Source organism: Sminthopsis crassicaudata, chromosome 6 (genome assembly GCF_048593235.1).
Source record: "Sminthopsis crassicaudata isolate SCR6 chromosome 6, ASM4859323v1, whole genome shotgun sequence".
In the NCBI taxonomy this organism is placed as follows: Eukaryota; Metazoa; Chordata; class Mammalia; order Dasyuromorphia; family Dasyuridae; genus Sminthopsis; species Sminthopsis crassicaudata.
In genome coordinates this window covers 60,279,994-60,304,397 of record NC_133622.1, presented here as the reverse complement: position 1 = coordinate 60,304,397, position 24,404 = coordinate 60,279,994, and the positions used below count along the sequence as shown (strand labels likewise).

At 31.1% G+C, this 24,404-nt stretch overlaps 1 long non-coding RNA gene across 1 annotated transcript in view; it reads left to right on the top strand.

Annotated features, from left to right (window-relative positions):
* Window positions 1–24,404, top strand: part of LOC141546508 (uncharacterized) — a 71,367-nt gene that overhangs the window by 6,720 nt on the left and 40,243 nt on the right. Inside the window, exon 2 of the long non-coding RNA XR_012483317.1 lies at window positions 5,123–5,207. This is a non-coding gene — a long non-coding RNA (uncharacterized LOC141546508). The remainder of the gene's footprint in view (window positions 1–5,122; window positions 5,208–24,404) is intronic.

The following is a 24,404-nucleotide window of genomic DNA, read 5'->3' as shown; positions in this document are numbered from 1 at the left end:
CCATATTTTTATTTTTACATTTTCATATATTTCATATTTTTATAGAAACTTTATCCAACCTACTAGAGGCATTAATTTTCCTGGGTCATTTATTGCTTCTTTCTTTTTCTGTTTTAACATTTCCTGGCTCAGAAGATGGCATTTAGACTGCCCAACTGACACTCATTTCACTTATTAAATATCTGTTCTACCTCAATTTCAGGTTATGCATGTCTTTGGTGTTTTAGGACACTGATTTTGAAGTTAAAAGACCTAACTTCAAATTTTACTTTTTGCTGTTAAGATTGGTATGACAGTGAGTAAGTAAATTAGAGCCAGCCTTCCTAATTCTGAGTTTCCTCATCAACAAATTAATTTATGATTCTTATTATCTAAAATAATATATAGTTATAAATGATATTTCTTCATTTTTTCTGAGTGAATAATCACTGATTATATCTTAACACTTTCAATGAATTCTCCATTATGGTTAGTATGTCTACATCTTAAAGATCAAAGTGGGTTGTTACTATTAAGTAGAAACAAATATAACAAATATCATATTCAAAAAGCAGACATAGGGAGAGAGGAAGAGGAAGAAAATGGAGAGACAGAAAGAATCAGAGAGAGAGAGACAGAGACAGAGACAGAGAGTCTGAGACAGACAGATAGAGACAAAGTGAAAGAAAGAGACATAAGAAGAGATGAAGAGAGAAGAAGGCAGGTGAAAGGAGAAAAGAGGGAAAAAAAGCTCTTTTAAAATTTTCTTTATAAGTAATTTTAACACAATTAAATAAGCCACCTGAATTTTTTGGCATTATTTTTGAAGCCATAGATATTTATTATCCAATTAGAAATGGGCAATTAGTTAACCTAAAACTTGAAGATGTTTTAACCCCAGGCTTATATGGTGAAAAATAAATTAACTTACCAGTATTTACATTCAACCTTTACCCAAATATGCAATTTCACTGATATCATGTACCTAGCAGCAAATGATTATGCTACCTTATTTTATAACATTATCCATGGTCACTTGAGAATATTTTAAGTATCTGAAGGCCATGCTTACTAATGAGAAGAGTTTAATAGCTTAAAAAGAAGTGTTTTCTTTGTACATTCATTCAAAAAATGAGCTTAAAAAAGTCAATTGCACCCTTTTATAGGATGAAGGTAAAATACTTTCTTGTACAGGTTTTTGATATATGACCTCAAGCAGGCCCCAGCCTAAAGCTACCAGATCTTGGAATTTATTATTGTCAATAGCCTGGGTGACCTTTACTTTAACTGCATCTTGGCTGTCAGTAATAATCCAAGGCTGCATTTTCAATGATAGAATGAAAGACTTTGCATATTGAGTCTCTGGGTCTCCTTGAAAATGTTCAGAAATCACAGCCATTTATTCCTATTGTCACAGCAAGGTCCATTATGAAAGCTCATTCATCTTTCCTTGACTATGAAGAGTGGAGAAATTCCACTTCTGGTTTGAATCAGGTACTAACTGCTGCAGTTTTCTCATATAGATTAACATCCTGACTTCTAGGTCTGGGGTCTTAAATATTTTCTTATTCTCAACACCTGAACTCTAATAGTTCTCTTCACCTTTGTAAATGTACAAGTTATATACCATGTACAATCTCACTTTCATACATTCCTAGAAATTTGATAGCATCTATACCTACTTGAATGTTCTGCATTAGAACCATTCCTCTTTAATGTTTTTGTGGCTGATTTCATATGTCTCTGTCTTTTTTTTATGTTTTATTTTGTTCCCTGATCTGGGGTTTAATTATCATGGGACATATCTAAGATACAGCAAGCAGCTAGATGGTCTCATGGATAAATCTTGGGATCTGAATCAGGAAGACCTGAGTCTTGCAGAGGTATCTGTTAGCTTGTGATCCTGAATCAGTCATTTGCTTCTCCCTCAATAACTTTAACTATAGAATTTAGAAAAAAATTAAAATCATGATGAACAAATAGAATAATTGTAAAGCATATAGCACATAGCATGTCTAAAGCCTGGCATATGCCAGGCACTTAATAAAGCATTGGTCTCACATGTCAGCATGATAATTTGCTTCTAATTGTGTCTAACAAAGTTATCCAAGACAAAAGAGATTACATTACTCACTCATGATCACACAATTTGTGTGTCACAGAGAGAACTAACTTCAACCCATGTTTTGATTATTCTATGTTCTTCTGTCTCTCCAAGATAAAATCATCAAGGATTCTTTTCATATTTTCCTTGCAGTTTAAAAAATTGGTAGTTGTTATGTGATAAGTGTAGGGGAAATGCCAGGAACAGAAGAGAGGTCTGTAAAAAATATTTATTAATCTGGCCAAGAACTTTGATATTGTCTGTCAGTTTTGAAGGCTTGTAGAAAATTATGGAAAAATCTAGTTGTCCTGAGAAGTTCATAAGTATTGTACATCAGTTTCATCACAGAATTCTTTTATGGGTTCTGGATAACGGATAATATACTCATGTTTCTACAGACACCAGTAAGTGAAACTGTGTGTTAACTCCTATGTTTATCTTCAACAAGGACAAAAAGAGGATCAAGGTCAGCTATTGCACTAGTTCATTTTAAATTACTTAGCTTAAAAAGGATATAGGCCAAGACTGAAGTGGAGGGAGAATTGGTGAGTGATTTTTTTTTTATTCACAGATAATTGTGGACTTAATGTAACCTCTAAGACTGAGATGAAGCAAAAATAGATTACCTATTGCTTGTACTAATTTTGAACTAATAATTAACAATCAACAGCCAGCAACACATCACCCATATGTAGAATCATTGGTAACAGCTAAATTGAGAAAAATTGAATGTAGTGGATTAATGTTCCCAGTGTATGGGCACCTGCTGTTCTGTCACTATCCTATTGACACAGGACTTTGAAGTAAATAAAAACAGCAAAATGTTATGAGTGACATCTTTTGATCTGTGCATAAATTCGATTTAAGTAAGGCAGAGATGCACAAAGACAGCCTTACTCTCTCTTCTAGAATAATCATAGGCCAGTGACAAGACAAAAGTGAAGATGACTAGTGTTGATTAAGGATATTATAAAGGGTATTGTTATATTTGATAACTAATTAAGCTTTAAGGTCTCCAAAGCACCTGCTTTAGCACCTCCATTGGAATAAACTGTTCTCATCAGCTCATTTAACCAGAGGATATTTTCAGATGATTAGGATAGACATCCCATCTAACTCATTGATGGCCTTCAGACCCCTCAATTTCCCTCAACCTGTTTTTGCTTATCTGTGGAAAAATTAACTTAGATGTGGCCTCTGTGCATGCTATAGTTTCTTGGATACACAGATTAGAATAGGGCCAGTCAGGTGGACACCAAGGCAGAAAGCATCTCTGAAAAGAACTCAGCAGTCTTCACAATAAAGATGCTAATCCTCCTTGAATACACTCTATACACTCTACATTATTGAAGTCCTCACATCAACATTGCAATGTAGGTGTAATTATTATTACCATTTTGTGGAAGAGGAAGATGAGACTGAAATAAAATCAGTGACTTATTTAGGATTACACAGAGAAGCAAGTATGTGAAACAAAATTTGAACTCAGCTCTTCCAGATTTCAAATCTAGTACTCTATTAACTGCAGCACTTAGGGATCTCTGATCTTTCCATAAATCAGTTCCAGAGTTATTTTCAGTGAATTATATTGAATCTCCTTAGCCTACAGGAGAGATGAATGATGAGGCAATAAAGTGGAGCTTTCATCTGGCATACTGCTACATACTTTTCATGAATTATTTCTTATATTTTTTCTCTTTAATGTTGTATTTGCAAAGACAAATAATGAAGTTAGGCTATACAGTACTAAAACTCCTAAAAACTTTGAACTACCTAGTTACAAAGAGTGAAGACCTGAAGATGATAAAAAGCAATCTAAGGAAATAGAAATGCATAAAAATATCTCCATATTTTATTTTAAATGGATGTTAATATTATCAGTAATTTATATTTGGATACATTTTAAAATAATTTTGATATTATGCTTCCTTTTTAAGAAGGGGAATTTGGGGCAACTTCTAGAGCTTCTGAAGGCACTTTTCTCATGTAAAGCTTCATCTATATTTTTTCCAGAAAAATTGGAATGTGATATAGTGGAAAGAAGATTGAATTTGAAGAATGAGGTTTTTGAAAATGATTATATATAATCAAGATTCATTTTCTAAAAGCTCATTATAGATATATATTATATATGTATATACATATACATACATATATGTATATACATATACATATATACATATATATATGTATATATATATATATATATATATATATATATAATAATTATATAATGATTTTTGGGCATAGAAAGCTAATTTCCTTGTTAACAAGACCGGCATTCATGTCATTGTGTTTAGTTATTCGATTCTGAATTTGAACAGATGGTAGCTTAGAGCTCAATTAATATAAAACTCATCATTTTTACAAAGATAGTAAGTGAAAGCCAGAAAGGATAATGACATGCCCAGGGTCATTTAGCTAGTAATGATTTTACATAAAATCCCATGATGTCTTTGATTCCATAACCTGCAATCTATAATAACACATATTGTCTCTCATGTTCTGAATGAAAATATTAGTTCTTACAACTTTAAATGTTCTCAGGCAAATCTTTAGGATTTTAATTGGTAGAGGCAGTAAGATCACTTTATTTATAGAAATGGTCAACAAAAATATCTCTCTTATCACATATTCGTGAGCTGAGCCAGTCATTTAATTTTTGACCTTCATTTTCTTCATTTTTTTTTTTTCCTGAGGCAATTGGGCTTAAGTGACTTGCCCAGGGTCACCCAGCTAGGAAGTGTTAAGTGTCTAAGATCAGATTTGAACTCAGGTCCTCCTGACTTCAGGGCTGGTGTCATATATACTGTGCCACCTAGCTGCTCCCATTTTCTTCATTTTTGAAATGAGAAATTTTCCATAATATGTGAATGGCTAAAAAAATTGTGGTATGTGAAAGGTAGATCAAGGATATGGACAATTTTCAGATGATGAATTTAAAGGCATATGTATTCATGTGAAAAAATTCTCTAAATCAGTATTGTTTAGAAAAATACAAATTAGTATAACTCTGACATACTATTTCATATCTCTCAGATTACCTAAAATGGCAGGAAAACATAATGATGAATGTTGGAAGGAATGCAATCACAAATTACTTCCACCACCACAGATCTGAGAGGTAAACTATCCTATGTGTTTTTGTTTAAATTGTCATTTTTTTTTTTTTTTTAAATTTAATTTAATTTTTTTTAATTTAATTTTTTTTATTTAATTTTTATTTAAATTTATTTAATTATTTAAATTTAAATTAAAATTAAATTAAAAAAATGTCATTCTTTATGTATAGATCATGATCACATTTTGATTTTATCTTGTTATATGGTGTTAGGTGTGGGTGAATGTCTAGTTTCTACCATACTAATTTTCAATTGTCCCAGCGCTTTTTGTCAAATAGTGAATTCTTATTCTAAGACTGGGATCTTTAGATTAGTCAAACACTGGATTGCTCTAGTCATTTAATATTTTGTCCTGTGAACCTAACTTTCCACTGATCAAATGGTTTTGGTGACCAGTGCTTTATAATATAGCTTAAATCTGGTACATCTAGGCCACCTTCATTTGCTTTGCTTTTCATTAATTCCCTTGGAATGTTTGACCTTTTGTTCTTCCAGATGAATTTTCTAGGTCAGTAAAGGAATGTCTTGGGAGTCTGATTGGTATGGCACTAAATAAGTAGATTAGATTGTTTTGTCATTTTTATTATATTAGTTTGCTCCTAACCATGACCACTTGATATTTTCCCAACTTATAGATCTGACTTTATTTGTTTGGAAAGTGTTTTGTGGTTGTGTTCATAAAATTCCTGCCTTTCCCTTGGCAGATATATTCCCAAATATTTTATCCTATTGACAGTTATTTCAAATGAAATTTCTCTTTGTATCTCTTGCTGTTGGATTTTGTTAGTGATGTATAAAAATAATAATGATTTATGTGGATATATTTTGTATCCTGTAACTTTGCTAAAGTTGGGGATTACTTCTACAAAAGTTTTCTAATAGTTTTTTAGTTGATTTTCTAGGGTTCTCTAAGTATAACATTATATCCTCTGCAGAGTGATAATTTGGTTTCCTCATTACCTACTCTAATTCCTTTAATCTCTTTTTCATCTCTTATTGCTAAAACTAGCATTTCTGAAACAATATTGAATACTAATGATGAAAGTGGGCAACATTGTTTCACTCCTGATCATATGGGGATGATTCTAGTTTATCCCCATTACATATAATGTTTATTGATGGTTTTAAATAGATGCTACTGACTATTTTAAGGAAAAGTCAATTTATCCCTATACTTTCAAGTATTTTAATAGGAATGGATGTTAGATTTTATAAAATGATTTTTCTGCATCTATTGAGATGATCATATGTTTTTTGTTAATTTAGTTATGGATATAGTAAATTATGCTAGTAGCTTTCCTAATATTGAACCAGCCCTGCATTTCTGGTATAAATCCCACATGGTCATAGTGTATTATCCTGGGCATGATTTTCTGTAATTTCTTTGCTAATATTTTATTTGAGATTTTTGCATTAATATTCATTAGAAAGATTGGTCTATAATTGTCTTTCTTTGTTTTCATCCTACCTGGTTTACATATCAGAACCATGTTTGTGTCATAAAAGAAATTTGCTAAGATTACTTAATTCCCTATTTTTTCAAATTGTTTATGTATTATTGGAGTTAATTGTCCTTTAAATGTTTGGTAGAATTCAAATGTAAATCCATCTGGTCCTGGGGATTTTTTTTTTTTTTTTTTTTTTTTTTTTTAGGGAGTTGATTAGTAAATTATGCTATTTCTTTTTCTATAATAGGACTAATTAAGTAATTTTTACTTCTTCCTCTGTTAAACTGGGTAATCTATATTTTTGTAGGTATTTATCCAAATCACATAGGTTATTAAATTCATTGGCATGAAATTGGGCAAAGTAACTCTTTATTATTGTTCTATTTCCTCTTCATTAGTGGAAAGTTATCCTTTTTCATTTTTAAGACTAAAATTTTGATTTTCCTCTTTCCATTCTCTAGTCAAATGTACCAAAGGTTTATCTATTTTGTAGTTTTTTTTTCATAAAACCAACTTTTAGTTTTATTTAATAAATATTCCTTTTTTTACTTTCAATTTTATTAATCTCTTTTATTTTTTAGAATTTCAAGTTTAGTATTTGATTGGGGGGGTTTAATTTATTCTTTTTCTAGCATTTTTAGTTGCATGTTCAATTCATTGATTTTCTCTATTTTATGCAAGTAAACCTCTAGAGATATAAAATTTCCCCTTATTATCATTTTGCTGCATCCCACAAATTTTGGTATTTTGTCTTATTAATGGCATTCTCTTTGATGAAATTATTAATTGTGTCTATGAGTTACTGTTTGACACATTCATTCTTTAGGATGAGATTATTTAGTTTCCAATTACTTTTTGGTCTATTTTCCCCTGACTTTTAATTGAATGTAGTTTTATTGCATCATGATCTAAAAAGGATGCATTTACTATTTCAGCCTTTCTGCATTTGATTTTGAGGTCTTTATGTCCTAATATATAATCAATTCTTATATAAGTTCCATGAACTGCCAAGAAGAAAGAGTACTCCTTTCTGTCTCTATTCAGTTTACTCCAAAGATCTATCATACCTAACTTTTCTATTATTCTATTTACCTGTTTAACTTCTTTCTTATTTATTTTGTGGTTTGATTTATCTAGTTCTTAGTGCAAGGCTGAGATTTGCCACTATTATAGAATTTGCTATCTGTTTATTCTTATAGTTCTTTTAATTTCTCCCTTAGGAATTTAGATGCTATACCATCTGGTGCATATATGTTTAGTATTGATATTGCTTCATTATCTATGGCACCCTTTAGCAAGCTATAGTTTCTTTCCTTATCACTTTTAATTAGTTCAGATTTTGCTTTTGCTTGATCTGAGATCAGGATGTCTGCCCCTGCTTTTTTTATACTTCACCTGCTACATAATAAATACCAATCCAACTTTTTACCTTTATTCTGTATGCATCATCCTACTTTAAATGTGTTTCCTGTATATAATATATCATAGGATTCTGGCTTTTAATCCAGTCTGCTATCTGCCTCCACTTTATGGGAGAGTTCACCCCATTCACATTTCCAGTTAAAACTACTAATTCTGTATTTCCTGCCATCTTATTATCCCCAGATTATACATTTCTCTTTCCTTTCCATCTTACCCCTCTCCCCAGTATTTAACTTATGGGTATCACTTGACTCAAGCAGCCCTCCTCCTTTCTTATATCTTCCCTCTATTATTTCTTTATTCCTCTCTATTTAAGCTACCCCTTCCTTTTTTTCACTTTTCTCCTCCCACTTTTCAATCAAGAGAGATAAATTTCTCTGTATTTTAAATATATTTAATATTTTCTTTTTTGAGCCAAATCTGATGAGAGTAAGATTCACACAGTGTTCATCCCCATTCCTTCTTTCCCTCAGATACAATTTTACCTCTTTGTGAGATGTAATTTCCCTCTTTTTCCCTTAACTTTTCCTCTTTCTGGTATAATCTCCCTTCCACCTATAGTTCTTTTTTTTATATTATAACAGTAAAGTCAAATTACACATACACTCTTTATGTATATCCATAACAGAAAGAAATACAGTTCCCAAGAGTTCTTTTTACTTTTTTTTATATTTCTCCTGAATCCTATATTTGGAACTCAGTTTTATTTTAGCTCTGTTTTTTTTTTTTTTTTTTTTTTTTTTTTTCATTAGAAATAAATGGAGTTTGCCTGTTTCATTGAATGTCCATCTTCTTCCTGGAAGAAATTGTTCAATTTAGCAAGGAAGTTTATTCTTGGCTGCGTGCTAAGTTCCTTTGCCTTTCTGAATATTAGATTCCAGGCCCTTTGATCCTTTAATGTGGATGCTGCTAGATAGTGAGTAATCCTTATTGTGGCTCCTCTGTATTTGAATTGTTTCTTTCTGGCTGCTTGTAATATTTTTACTTAGTATGATAGTTCTGAAATTTAGCCACAGTATTCCTTGGAGTTTACTTTTGGAAGTCCCAGGAAGTGTTTTGATGAATTCTTTCAATAGCTATTTTACCTTCTGATTCTATGTTATTTGGGCAGTTTTGTTTGATGATTTCCTGAAAAATAGTATCTAGATTCTTTTTTCATCATGATTTTCAGGGAGTCCAATAATCCTTAGATTATCTCTCCTAAATCTATTTTCTAGGCTTTCCCAAGTAGGTATTTTACTTTTTTCTATTTTTTTTTGGTTTGTTTTGCTTGACTGATTCTTGATGTCTCATAAAGTCATTCACTTCCATTTGTTCAGATCTGATTTTTTAATGAATTATTTTCTTCATTTACTTTTTAATTTCTTTTTGTATCTTTCCAACTGAGTTTTTAAATAAGTTGTTTTGTTATATGGATTTTTTTTCCCATTTCACAACTTTTTTAAGGAGTTATTTTCTTTTCCCAAATTTACAAATTCTGTTTTTATGGGAGTTCTTTAACTTTTCCATTTCACATTTCACGGAGTTGTTTTCTTTTTCCAATTTATCAAATCTTTCTTTTAATGAGTTATATGCCTTTTCTAAACTTTTTTCAGGGTCTTCATTTCATTTTCCCATTCTTCTTCTAGTTTTCTTTTAAGATAATTTTTAATTTCTTCTAGCAGAGCCTTGTGTGGTGGGGACCAGGTTATATTCCCCCTTTGGGATTTCATCTGAAGACAATGTGCTTTTAGGCTCCTAAATGTTTGAAATCTGTTCTCATGCTCTATAAAAGCTATTTAGAGTTAGAACCTGCATTTCCTGTTTACTCATTTTTTTAAATGTTGGGATCTGCTTTTGGGACAAGGAGTACTGAGCGTCCTCTAGAGACCAGAATCAACAGTGTCTGAGATGGGATCTTATTGAATCACTCCTTATAACTGGGTGGGCATGGCCAGGTCCCATGAGACTACAGCATTTTGGGGTTCACTCTTTACCTGCTATGTTTGTGTTGTGTGTTTTTTAACTTCTCTGCTGACCTACTGATTTGCAACAAGGGCAGAGTAACCAACCCTGTGGTAGAGTCTTCCCTATAGATTCTTCATAATGTAGAGACTGCCCCCTGCCCCCACTCTTCTCAGTATGTGCTGGCCTCTGTGCTCTGGCTTCCTGCCTGCCCCTGGCCTTCTCCTGTGCTCATACATGTGATCAAAACCAACCTTTTCTGGTGATCTTCAGAATTATCTTCTGTGGGTAATTTGCTGCAGATTCCTAATATTTGTGGGTTCTGATAGTGTAGCACTATTTCAGAGGCTGAATTTTGTAGTTAGTTTGAGGGTAGCAGGAGAGCTCAGAAAGAAGCATGTGTCCTTTCCATCTTCTTGCTCCCCCCCTGCCTTCCCTGTCCCCTAGACTTTGGACAGAAAATGCCATCTACATCCAGAAAAATAACTAAGAAGATTTAATGTAAATCAACACATGCTATGTTTACTTCTTTTTTCTTTGGACAAAATGACTAAAACTTTTATTTTGGCAAACCAATAACAATTGATATCATAGATCATATCTTTTAAATTATTTTATTATTAGCATATTAAAATACTGAAAAAAAAATAAACCCACATTCAACTTTTTGCCACAAACACTTATTCACTGTGTAATCCTGGGCAAGTCACTTAATTTTTATATCTCTAAATTATCTCCTATGTAAGATGAGAGGACTGAACTTAATAGCTTTTAGGTTATCCATTCAGCTTTAAACCTATGACCCTGTGACTTTATAAATCAATATCTTCAAATATCTTTCCTGTGTGCATATATATGCATCAAATGTTTATATGAATATATATAATGTATGTATATATGTATATATACATATGCATATAACATATATGCATATGTATATATACATATATATGTACATATATGTGTGTATATATATGCGTGTAATCACAATGTGTACATGTGTATATCAAGTGTATATACTTGTATAACTTAGACCTTTCTTCAAGAACATATTAAGTTTAGTTTGATCTATCAAAGAAAATTTATAAATAGGAAGATGTCATTAGCTTTGGTAAAACAGTTGAGAAAACAAAGAACAGAATTACACTCATGAAGTGCTATGTGGGTCATTAGATACTCACACATAACCTTAGGCCACAATTACCTTAGCCTTTTAGAGACAAAACAGCTCACAAAGATATCACTAGTTTCTTCAACTGAGCATATTAACATAAATATTTAGCTGGTGTGAGAGAAAAAATCTTAGAAACTTGCAAAAGAACAAAGCTTTTGTGTAAATGACAGAAAGACTGCTTTGTCTACATTCTTTTGTAGTGTTTGACACCAGAATTTTCTGATAATCCTTATTCCTTTCGGACTTTCCTCGATCTAAAATTCCATTGCCAGTACACTCTGTGTTAAAAAGCAAAAACAAAACAAAACAAAAAAACCCCACAATTCTCCCAGTAGACTACATTTCATACAAGAAATGAACATCAACTGAAACTTCCAATTGACAACCATTAATAGAAGGGTGGGGATTTTTAATTTCCATGAATGTTTTAGTCGTGTGTATTCTCTGTCAGTTTTCTTTCTTTTCCCACAATGATGAGTTTGAACTAGAATTGCTAGGTTATCTATAAAATCTCTTCTGATGCTATTATTCTGATTTTAAAGAGCAATTCTTCCAAAAGTAGTAACTAGATTAATCTCTAGAAAGTGAAAAATAAAATAAAAGATAAAGATAATAAATTCAGAGATTTATTTTATTTACCTCTTACAATTATGTGCATAGAAAAAACACTCAATTAAATTGTTCTAATAACTCTACAGATTCTCAAAATTCCAAATAACTTGTGAACAAATAAAATGAAACACTCCACCTAATGGAGGATTCTTTTTTTCCCCGACACATCACCAAAAAATGTTTATCTAATCACTGTATTAATTTTCCATTTCATTGTTATGTAGTTCTATTTCTTGGAAGTATATTCTCTTGTCCTAAAGCAGTTTCTTAATTTGAAGTTCAGATACAATCCAAGAAGTGTACTTGAGTATAAAATTTGAAATTAGAAGGGGCAAAAATTGTCTTATTTTGGCAAGTCTCTAACTGAAATTAACATTAACTTTGATTATGAATGCTCAAAAGAAACATTAATCTGAGAAGAAATATATCTGCTTCCTCAACTTGTCAAAAATCCCAATTTTAAAAGAAGAAATGAAAAAATATATAAAACAGGTGTAATGTAACCTAGTCCCTGACACAAAAGATCTAACAATATCTGTTTTTATCTATACTTGACCTACTGATTTTCACATTCATGTTCTGCTTAGCTTAGAATGGTGGAATTATAGCTAATTTGAGCTTATTTTTATTTTCTTGTTATAAAATTTTGTCATTCCCTTCACATTCACCATATGAAGATCTGCATAACAAATTATTATTTTTTTTTTGTAGTATCAGCCTGAAACTTATAACATATATGTGCATAAACACGATGGGTCACTCAGAATAAAACTAAAGTTAACAATTATTTCATTTTTCTGGTCCAAAGAAATACTGGGTCTTGGTTAGAAGTACAGAAGTACTGTACATTCTGTATCTATGTTTTTAACTTATACTGGTTTATATACAATCAGCAAATGGCATCATTTGTTCAATTAAAATAGGAGCTTGCCTCTTTTTCTCCTTGAAACTGCGAACCATACTGTCTTTGTGGCATTCTGTACTTTTTTTTTTTTTTTTTCTAAAATCTACACATCGCTCCCAGTTCTGACTTTTGGAATAACAGAAACATAGACTATTTAATCATTCCTTCTAAAGTACTTTTTTCCAGAAACTTCAAAATACAAGACAGTGAGTTTTGTAGAATCAATACCATTTCTTCTTGAAATAATTCACAAAAGTTTGTTCTATATTTCTGCATTATATTTTGACTATATGACATAATGTGTACAAAGTATTCAGCAAACTTTAATAGCATTAGCAATTTCCACAGTGATTATTACATTTAATACTACTTTATTTTCATACTTTATACTGGTAATCATGATATATCATGGAGTTCTTGTGTGACCTTGCTAGTTTCTTCAAATTACATATCCATTTCTTTGTCATCAGAGCTATTTTGCAGAATTTAATAAATAAAAGGAACCATGGAGATCATTCAGGTATCCTATATATAAAAATTAATTGCAACATTATGAAAAGTTATTGTTCAACATCCTGCTCAAAGATATCCAATTAGGGAATATCTGTTTTATGCCAAAGCTGACCATTCGAATCTTGCATAGATGTGATTGAATGATGGTTTTTGTTCATATCCAACCAAAAAATTTCCTCTCTGTAGCACTCATTCCTCATTTTATTTTCTGTCCCATTAGTTAGTTAGTTCAAATAATAATGATTTTTATTCCTTTTCCAAATGGGAGTTCTTTAAATAATAAAAACTAGCTATCATAACCCTGATAATTATCTTCCTCTATTCAACAGTCTTGGAGAGCTCCAGAAATTGCCTAACTATTGCAAAATGTAGTAGAATGAACACTAAATTTAAGCCAACTTCATTTAACTGAGGACATCAAGGTATTGTCATTGCATATTTATTTATCCTGGGTTTCATGACTCTCCTCATTCCTAAGAAATTGTTGTTTTCAAGAGATAAATGAAGTGATATAATATTTTAATTTTTCATCTTTTTGTCGTCATCCAATATTATCATTAAAGCCATCCTTCATAGTGATTGAAGGACTATTGTTCCCCCTAACATAACTGCAAATGCCTTATTTTGGTTGTACTTTTGTGTTTATTAAGATCCTGAACATCTTGGTTGTTACCCCCCCAACACTATTACAATAGAATTATGATATACTTGTTTCTATTCTGTTTCTTAACCTCACTATTATGTTTTATAAATAACATAACTAATTGCTTGTATAGTTAAAAAAAAAAACAAAAAACTTTAGACCTAAGAGTTTGAGTAATATATCCTAAGTCACAGGACTAATTATGACATATTAGATATCATGCAAAGTTTCAGCATCGACATAAGCTGTTAAATAACAATTATTCCATACCCATTGTTTTAAATAATAGAACTGGATTTTTCATGAATGATATTTGGTCATAAATAATTCTGACTTTTCATGATCATGGTTTTCAATGATTCATATTCTTATGATCTTCAAGGAAGAATGATGACATTTTGAAATGGACGCTGGGAACAGAGCACAGTTTAAGATATTTCTGTGTCCAGTGCTTTCTTCAGTGTAATACTATCCCTTTTTAATCTCCATAAGTAATAGCCATTTAAAATTTCCAAACAATACCTTCAAGCAGTGGTTTATCCACCCCAATTTAGCAAATATTTGCCATAATCTGTATTTTCTGCTTTGATTTGATTGGTTTTGTTTTCTGTTGTTTTATTTTTCATTCATCATTCTTTCTTAAAGAAAGACTGAAATTACTTATGAGTAATATAATTAGAAGACAACATCAATGGAAATTTTTTCTATTGCTTAGCCTCTGTAGAAGGAAATTTTCTATGACAAATAAATGATAAGCAACAAAATATCTCATTTTTATTATTTGATTGATATCAACACTCAACAATTTTTTGAGCAAGACTTATCTGAACAGACATAGCTATCAATACAATTTGTCAAGTTGGCAAGTATTTATTAAGCAAGTCCATGTTCAAGGCACTTAGTTGAGCTCTGGAACACAAAAACAAATGAAAACAAATGCAATCATTCCTCTCAAGGAACTTACAATCTAATCAGAGACAATATGCAAATAATATAGGATATAGACAGAATAAATTGGGAATAGGTTCAGAGGGAAGCTAGCAAGATCAAGAGAGCCTTGAAAAAGCTTTTAGAGGTGAGACTTAGAAGGAAGGAGCCATGATTAGATCAAAATGAGGAAGAAGAGCTTTCAAAAAAATGTTGACTTAGATGATGGTTCCTTCTGTGCCAGTAAAACCAAGGAAGTCCATATAACAAGATTGAAGAACATGTGGAGCGGATTAAAATGAAAAAGACTGGAAAGGTGGAAAGGGATCAGATTATGAAGAAGTTTACAATTCTGAGGAATTTATATTTGATTTTGGAGGTAACAGGGTAACATTGTAGTTATTGAAAATGGGGAAGGACTAGAAATGATGCGTGACTTGTGTTTTATGAGGGTCAGTTTGATATATACATGCAAAATAAATTTGTATGGGAAAAGATCTTAATGAAGGAGAACAATCTGATAGATATTATAATTGTCCAGACTTGACATAATGAGAGCTTGAATGAGAATAGTGTGATATCAGAGGAGAGAAAGGGGCATATACAAGAAATGATAATGAGATAAAAATGGCAGAACTTCATAAGTGATTATATAGTTTAAAAAAAATATTTCTTAAAATAATATGCATTAGTTTGAGTCAGAATTGCATATTGTTAAACTTTTAAAAATCAAGAATAAATGAATAAAATAAGATCTTATATTTTTATGTTCCTTATTCCATGTTGTTTTCAGCTTGTGATCATGCTTACCCCCAAATCCCCAGAGTGGGAGCAGAGTAAATTAGAGAGAGTTTCTTTCATTTTATTGATTTCAGAAAATAGTCCAAATCATAGAAATTAGATTGCTCTGAATATATTAAAAGTTGATTTAAAAGATGAACAAATAACAGACAAGAACTGGAGAATGGTATAAGTATCACTTTATATACCTGAGAGGCACACAGATACATACATACACACACATACACACACACACACACACACACACACACACACACACAACATACAAATACACCACAGGACCTTCTTACTTCAAAAAGTATGCTTTGGGATCAGAAATTGCAAAATGCCAAAGGCTATAGATTATTCACATAGCTTTGCCTATACATCATGATTATATTTATATTTTTTTGAGAAAAGAGTTGTAAGGTGAACACCAAATAGCATCATAAATAATGAAACAGAATATGTCTTCACAAAGATGAAATGACTAGTTGCCTATGTGGAAATCATTTCAAAATCAGCTTTCTATGTGTTGTCAGCTCATCTACAGGTTACAACAAAGTTCAAAGTAAATACCACATTAGAAGAAAGGATGTAGATGAAAAGAATACACTTTTTGAGATTATAAAAGTCACAACTTTGCTTTTTTTAAAGTAATAGATTTTGTCAGGTGGAAAATAGAAAAATTAAAAAACAAATGATTTTCTCACATTTTTAGGTAAATTTAGCATTTGCATTATTAGTAGAACAAGAAGGCTGAATAAGTCCAGAAACTTCTTCACCTTGAGAAGTCAAACTCCTTGTAAGTTTTAGGCACATGGCAACTAAAGGCAACACTTAAAATAGAGAGAAATTAGTTACTGAGAAATGAGAAAGACCTTGAGTAGAAAGAATAACCACTAAATCATAGAGCTCTTGATAGTAAAAGAGAGGAAAGCTGAGCATCGAGATTTAAAAGAGTATTTTGGGGAGTTTAGGGGAAAAAAATTGCAATGAACAAAGAATACTTAGATTTAGGGAGAGTTTGCTGAAAAGAGGTAAGAAAATCATAATGACTATATTCAGAAAAAAAAAAAAAAACAAGCAGAAATAATTCTTACGAGAAAAAGAGAAAAAAATATCTCAAAAGAATAATGTAACTTCTTTGAAAACTCGTTGACCAGTTTGGACTTTAAAAAATAAAAGCTTACTGAAAAAGTGATTTAATAAAAAATGCTTATTTATATAGGCTTATTTATATATCTTCTATATGAAATATTTATGAGAATAATCTATACACATATATTTTATGTTTCATAAAGATATATATATATATATCTCCTATATAAAGATATAGCCAATAGTAATGCTTTAACACAAAAAAATCTAAAATATATCATACCTTTACATTCTTTCCTGCGTCCTTTCTATCTATCTTTTCTTTATCTTTCCTCTCTTTTCCTCTCTTTCTTTATCAGAAAATTTGGATCAAATTATTATCTCTATGCAGATGATCTCTAAATATTCACATCCTGACTTTATATCTCTTTTGAAAAACAGTTCCAAATTAAGAAGCACATGCTGGACACTTCCTTTTTGGGATTTCAAACTTAATATGCACAAAGAACCTATTATAATTTCTCTCAAACCTACTTGAAGGGTTTGTCATTTTCTGAAGATTAAAATAACCATTCTAGCATAGTCTGCCTTCTGTTTACTTTTTCAGTTCTATTTCATATTGTTTCCTTTCACATATTCTACTTTCTAGCCAAACTAGCTTACTCCTTTTTTGTATGTATATGATAACATCTCTCCTTCCTCCATCCCCTTGCACCCATTGTCCTCATTCTGAAATGTGATCAGTACATCTTTTTGTACACCTCTTAGAATCTCTGTTATTCTTCAAGTTGAATCTAAGGATTCTCTATACCTTGAAATTACTTTGTATTATTTTGAATATAACTTGAATTTACATTGAAACATAGATTAGAACCAGAAACCATTTGGGCTGTGAACCAAATCTATCTCTTCCTGTTTTTTAATAGCTCAAGAGCTAGGGATATTTTGTTGTTGTTGTTGTTATTTTGTTTTGTTAGTTTTCAAATTTAGCAAAGTTTTATTGTTTTTAAAAATGTAAAAACAAAAGAAAAAAAGACAAAATGCTACTTTAAAGATATAACAATGGAGGTCACTTTATATAATAACCCTCTGATCATTAAGGGTTCATGTGTCAATACTTAGGAAAATGCTTGGATCTTTTTCCAAAGGTATTTATCAAAGTTGTTTTCTACTCTCATGGTAGATGTTGAATGCATGAATGCATATCTGTTTATGAGGGGTCATAGATGCTAATATTTGTGAATAACATTAGACGAACTACATAAATCTCTGGAACTTTGCATTATTATCAAGTGATTCTACTATTAATGATTACAAACAGGAAAAAAAGACACCATTTGGTCTGCATAAATGGAAACCTATATCAATAAACTCACTGTTTCAAACTATGTAAGATCAAATAAAATAAAAAAGAATTATAAAAGAATTCATCTTTTAAGAATATGTCAGAAGTGGTAAAAACTAGACATCAAATGATTGAGTCAGGTTTTGAGCTACATTTGCTGTAAGAAAAGAAAATGGATTAATAATGGACAATGGAAAAAAGTTTATTTTTTTCCCTAGAATAATGCAGTTTGGACTAAGAAGGATGAAATTGATTATATGGGTAGAAACCCAAGATAAGACCACCAATGATAAAATAGCATTTTCCTATTCCTAACAACTCAAGTTATACATTTTCAAAACTAGATCCTTAGGTTGAAAGAGAATCATTGGATATAATAGTTGAGTCAAGTAAGGGATCTTTAAAATATCACAACAAACAAGAGATATTGAAAAAAGATATTTAAGGAAAGTGAAGAGAATTGAATCTATACACTATGGAACAAAATTTTATTTTTGGCAAAAATTTTATTTTAGGCAAAATTCTAGTGATATTAAAATAATGGTCAAAAATGTCTAGAAGGGAAGAAATAATCTTAAAAAAACATTTAGGAAAAAAAAAATTATTAAAAATAGCCACCCTAAACTTATTTCATTTATTGACAAATAGGTCAAAGGAATGTTGTAGATAGCAGTTGGAATATATTTTTGAAAAAAAAGATTTGATAGTTTTTTTTCATGCTATTCTAAGGAAAAGTTTGAAGATATGTGTCCTATATAACAGTAGTACAGATGTCAATATTTTTACATCCCCTTAAAGATGTATATTTTAAACATCCTAAGAAAGTTGAAATTGACCCTTTGCTGTTTATTTTAGCTTTTGTCAGTGATTTGATTAATTGCAGATGATATAAAACACAGAGAAATATTAAACTGAATGAAAATATGGGACTCAAAAAAAGATGTTAGTCTACTTCAAGAAATGTGAATTCAATATCAATAAGTATAAAGTCTTACATATGTTAAAAATCAATATTAGATGGACAGAACTTCAAAAGCATTGATAGATATAACTTCCTTCAGGGGAAAAATGGATTGTAAGTTCAACATATGTCAATATTTCTATAAGGGAATCAAAAAAGATATTTATTCCTATGGCACATGATAGATAAATTGAATGAAAAAAGTTAGGATTCTGTCTCACTGAGTCTAAGACAGATCACTTTTGGTATACTATGCTCAGTGTAATGAACTATTTCCAAGATCATAAGCAATGCTCAGTGGCAGAATGGATTGGAGCTCATGTTAGAAAGATGTGAGTTTAAATCTAACCTAACTTATGTCTGAGTTGTCCTGACCTAGCCACTTAACCTGATTCTGTTTGTTTCCTCATTTGTAAAATAGTAATAATACCAATAATACCATCATCATTATTTTTCCCAAGAAAATATCAAACTGGAAATTTCATCATTATGGAGATTGCATCACATTTTGTACTCATACCCAATCTGTACCCTCAGTTGTCACTGTCCCTCTGATTGGAGGACAGGAGGGTGCAGTTAAAATTTCCCAAAGCTAACATTGAAAGAAGGTTATGTCATTTTCTACCAGTTGCACTGTTTTAATTTAATTCACCATCATCAGGCTGTCATCCCCTACACCTCCTTCTCATCTCCTTTTTAACTTCATTTGGTGTATTTTCTTTCCCCATTTAATTATAAACTCCTTGACAGCAAAGACTGTTATTCTTTTATAACAGTGAATTTTAGGCACATAATAAATATTAAGTATTGATTACAAATATATTAGACTTGGGATAGTTTAGTAGCATAGTGGATAGATAGCCAGACCTGGTGTCAGAAAGACTTATCTCCCTGAGTTCAAATCCAGTCTGAGACACTTACTGGCTAGGTAAACAAACCTATGTAAGTCACTTAACTGTGCCTTAGTAAAATGAAACAAAAAAGGAAATGACAAATCACTCCAGAATCTTTGTCAAGAAAACCCTAAATGGATTCATGAAGAGTTAGTTAAGATTTAAATGACTTCAAATATAGCATCAAACACTTCAAAAATAATGATGTTTGAGAATTCCAGATTATGTCTAGAAGCTAGTTCCATATCTCTCAATTTTAACTCATGAATTTTCAATCTTAGTGATCATGCAAACTCTTAGAATTATCAAGTAAAAAGAAATGCAGCGCAGTGGATAGAGCACTTGAATTCAGGAGGACTCGAGTTCAAATCTGGTCTCAGACACTTAACGCTTCCTAGCTTTGTGACCCTGAGCAAGTCAGTTAACCCCAGCCTCAGGAAAAAAAAAAAGAAAGAAAGAAAGAAAGAAAGAAAGAAAGAAAGAAAGAAAGAAAGAAAGAAAGAAAGAAAGAAAGAAAGAAAGAAAGAAAGAAAGAAAGAAAGAAAGAAAGAAAGAAAGAAAGAAAGAAAGAAAGAAAGAAAGAAAGAAAGAAATGCAGACAAATATTTAAACACAGTATATAGACTTATGGAAGTGCCATAGGTAATTATTTCTCTTTCCACTCCTCTCTTGTCATCTGATCTGGAGAGAGAGAGAGATAGAATGAAAGAGGGAGAAATGGAAAAAGAGAGACCAATAGACAAAGACAAGGAGAGACAGAGTAAAAGAGGGAAACACAGAAAGATACAGATAGAAACAGAGAGCGAGAAAAGAAAGACACAGCCATAACATACACTGAAACTTGAAATTATTAAGGCAACAGTATGTACTCTTACTTTAAACACTTATCTGAGATCTCAAACAAATCCTTTCTATTTATAAGCTTCAGTCAACTGTCTAAGATTCAACTTGCTAAATGAGAGGTAAGTTGAGTCTAATGATAGCCAAAAGGAATGTTCACATATCATATAGGCACATATGCCTATTTGTGTCTATCTACTTATAACACTTTATTTTTATGTAATATGCATCTGTACTATCTAAACATGTAAACTGAATAGTTGGTAGTTTCTTTTTATCCTGAAACATGAATTATATCTGGAGTTTAGAATGAGTTTATTGATGAAATGATAATGCTTTTTAACACGGTGAATTAGTTTTATTTTCATGGTAAAAAACAAATATCAATATTATGTTGCTTTTAAATAACATTTTTTTTTGTTTTATGTCCTACACTTGAATATCATAAAACAGCTGAATTTGTTTTGATTCTATTATTCTCATCATAGATGTGAATGGGTACTACATCACAAAGATTTGCTACACATTTATATCCATTTTCTTTTTTCCTATTCCTCAATATCAGCATTTTTAAAATCAGTTTTATTAAACAGGGTTTCTCATATACCAAAATATGCTTGCAAGTTTAAACTATGATTTGTTTTCTAAATGTTTCCTCATAAATTAGTTTTACTTATTATGATTTCTATATAATTCACTTTATATGTGATTTTCCTACTATTTCCCTACTTCAAAAAAAAAAAAAAAATCACTCTGCTTCCCTTCCATCCTTTCTATCTTGACCCTTTTTGAAATAACAGAGTCATGTTTGCTGCTTTCAAATCCTCTAGAATCTCTCCCAAGTCCAGTGAACTTTAAAAAATGTCAGTTAAAGGTTCACTGGTTTTCTTGTTCACTTCCTTTAAAATTCATGGATACACGTCATCTATACTCACTGCTTGTCTACTTGAAGTTCACCTTCTCTACCACTTCTTCTTTTATCGGGTGAACTTTTTTTCCTGACAATCCTATGAAATCAATATTCTTTTAGAGAATATTTTTGCATTCTTATCTTCTTCACTTAATATATCCAAATTAATATTTCACTTGATAATGCTTTATCTGCTACAAATTTACATTTCATACTATGACTCAAAAATCTATTTTTAAATTTTTATTGAAGTAAAAACACTAGCAACTGTGGACAATTTAATGTTACTAGTCATACATTGATTTTCTTAAAGAGTTCCTTTATACTTCAATGGATTTAATATTTTCATGCAAAAAAATACAAAATAATCATATTGCAAATCTATTTTTTTAGATAAAAAAGAGTCTTAACATCTTTCTTTGAGAAACTTATTCAGTCCAATTTTAAACACATTATGATTTATTGTGAAATACCTATGAAGATTTTCCTTGGCAGCTTAGGCAAACCTCTTATGTACATGCTCATCTCTGTAATAAATGAACACTTAATGGGAAGGGTTACACGTTTTAGTATATAGAGTCCTGGACTTAGTCATCTGAACAGTCAATCAATAAACATTTATTTAAAAATATTATGTGCCAAGCACTGTGCTAAGCTCTAAAAGGTCTTAGTCAGCAAGATTCATACCTTGCCTTGATCTATACATTCTGGCAAGACACAAACTCAAGTTTCTAATCCATACAAAAAGAAAGGAAATAACTGGTGTAACTACCATGTCTGAAAATTATAAAGATCAAATGAAATATTGTTTACCAAGTACTTTGCAAACCTATGCCTTTTTTCTAGCAAATTTATGTATTTTGATACATACTATTTTATGTATCATTTTTAGAGAGAAAAATCAGAGCAAAAGTGAAAAAAAAAACATGGGAGAGGCAAAATAAATAAATAAATAAATAAATAATAAAAAAGTGAACATTGCTTTACATTCAGTCTCCAGAGTTCTTTTTCTGGATGCAAATGGAATTTTCTGTCCAAAGTCTATTGAGATTGCTTTGGATCACTAAACCACTGAAAAGAACTAAACCTTATAATTAATCATCGCCTATTCTTGTTGTAATTGGGTACAATGTATTCCTGTTTCTACTAGTTTTCCATCATTTATGTAAATTTTTCCAGGCCTTTCTAAAATCAGCTTGTTCATCATTTTAATAGAAAAATAATATTTCATTATCTTTATATACCATAGCATGTTCAGCCATTCCCCAATTGATGAGCATCCACTCTCTTTTCCAATTATTTATTGCCTAAAGAAAATAGCTGCTACAAACATTTTTGAACATGGGGGTATTTTCCCTCCATTAAGATTTCCTTGGATATAGACCCAGTAATGGCACTGCTGGACTAAAGGGTATGTACAGTTTGATAGCTCTTTGGGCACAGTTTCAGAAAGCTTTCTAAAATAGTTGGATTGTTTCATGATATTATAAGCCTGATGTGCCCTAGTAAGGGGTTTACCTTCATTGCTGGCTTGCAAGGCCAGTATTTTAGTTAAATTACTTGGACTCTTCATTTAGGTTTAAGTATGTAGTTTTCAAATAGGCCTGCTAGAGGTATGAGGATGAAGATAAGTATGAAGTAGAGAATGGAGGCTAGCTGGCCGATAATAATAAATGGCTGTTCTACTGGCTGGCCACCAATTCAGGTGAGTGTGATGAGGTTGGCAGTAAGGATTCAGAATAATGTTTGAGAAACGGGTGGGAATATTATGCTTCATTGATTGGCCGTGTGGAGGAAAGGTTATGAAAGTATATGAAGCCAGAGTTGAACTCAGGTCCTCTTGACTTCTGGGCTGATACTCTCTCTATTGTGCCACCTAGCTATCCCCAAATAATGAATTCTTATCCCCAAATCTGGGGTCTGGGTTTGGCAAACACTAGAGTATTATAGTCATTGACTATTTTGTCTTGTGAACCTAACCTATTGCAATAATGAACTACTCTATTTCTTAACCAGTACCAGATAGTTTTGATGACTGCTGCTTTGCAATTTAGTTTTATGTCTGCTATATCTAGGCAACCTTCATTTGTTTTTTTTGTTTTTTTTTCATTAATATCCTTGAAATTCTTGAGCTTTTGTTCTACCAGATGAACTTTGTTATTATTTCCTAGCTCTGTAAAATAATTTCTTGGGAGTTTGGTATGGTACTAAATAAGTAGATTGATTTAGGTAGTATTTTCATTTTTATTATATTAGCTAGGCCTACCAATAAGCACATGATATTTTTCCAATTGATTATAACTGACTTTGTATGAAAAATGTTTTGTAATTGTATTCTTATCATTTCTGACTTTGTCTTGAGAGGCGGACTCCTAAATATTTAATACTATCTAGTTATTTTAAATGGAATTTCACTTTCTATGTTTGCTCTGAACTTTGTTGGTAACAAAAATATTGATGATTTATGAGGATTTAGTTTATATTCTGCAGCTTTGCTGATGTTGGAAATTTCTCCTAGTAGCTTTTAGCTGATTCTTTACATATACCATCATATTACCTATAAAGAGTGATAATTTGGTTTCCTAATTAGCTACTCTAATTCCTTGAATCCTTTCTCTTCTCTTATTGCCAAAGCTAATATTTCTAATACAAAATTGAATAGCAATGGTGATAGTGGGCAAATTTGTTTCATCCCTGATATTACTGGGAATGGTTCTAGTTTATCCCTATGGTTGTAAATAGATGCTACTGATTATTTTAAGGAAAACTCCATTTATTCCTA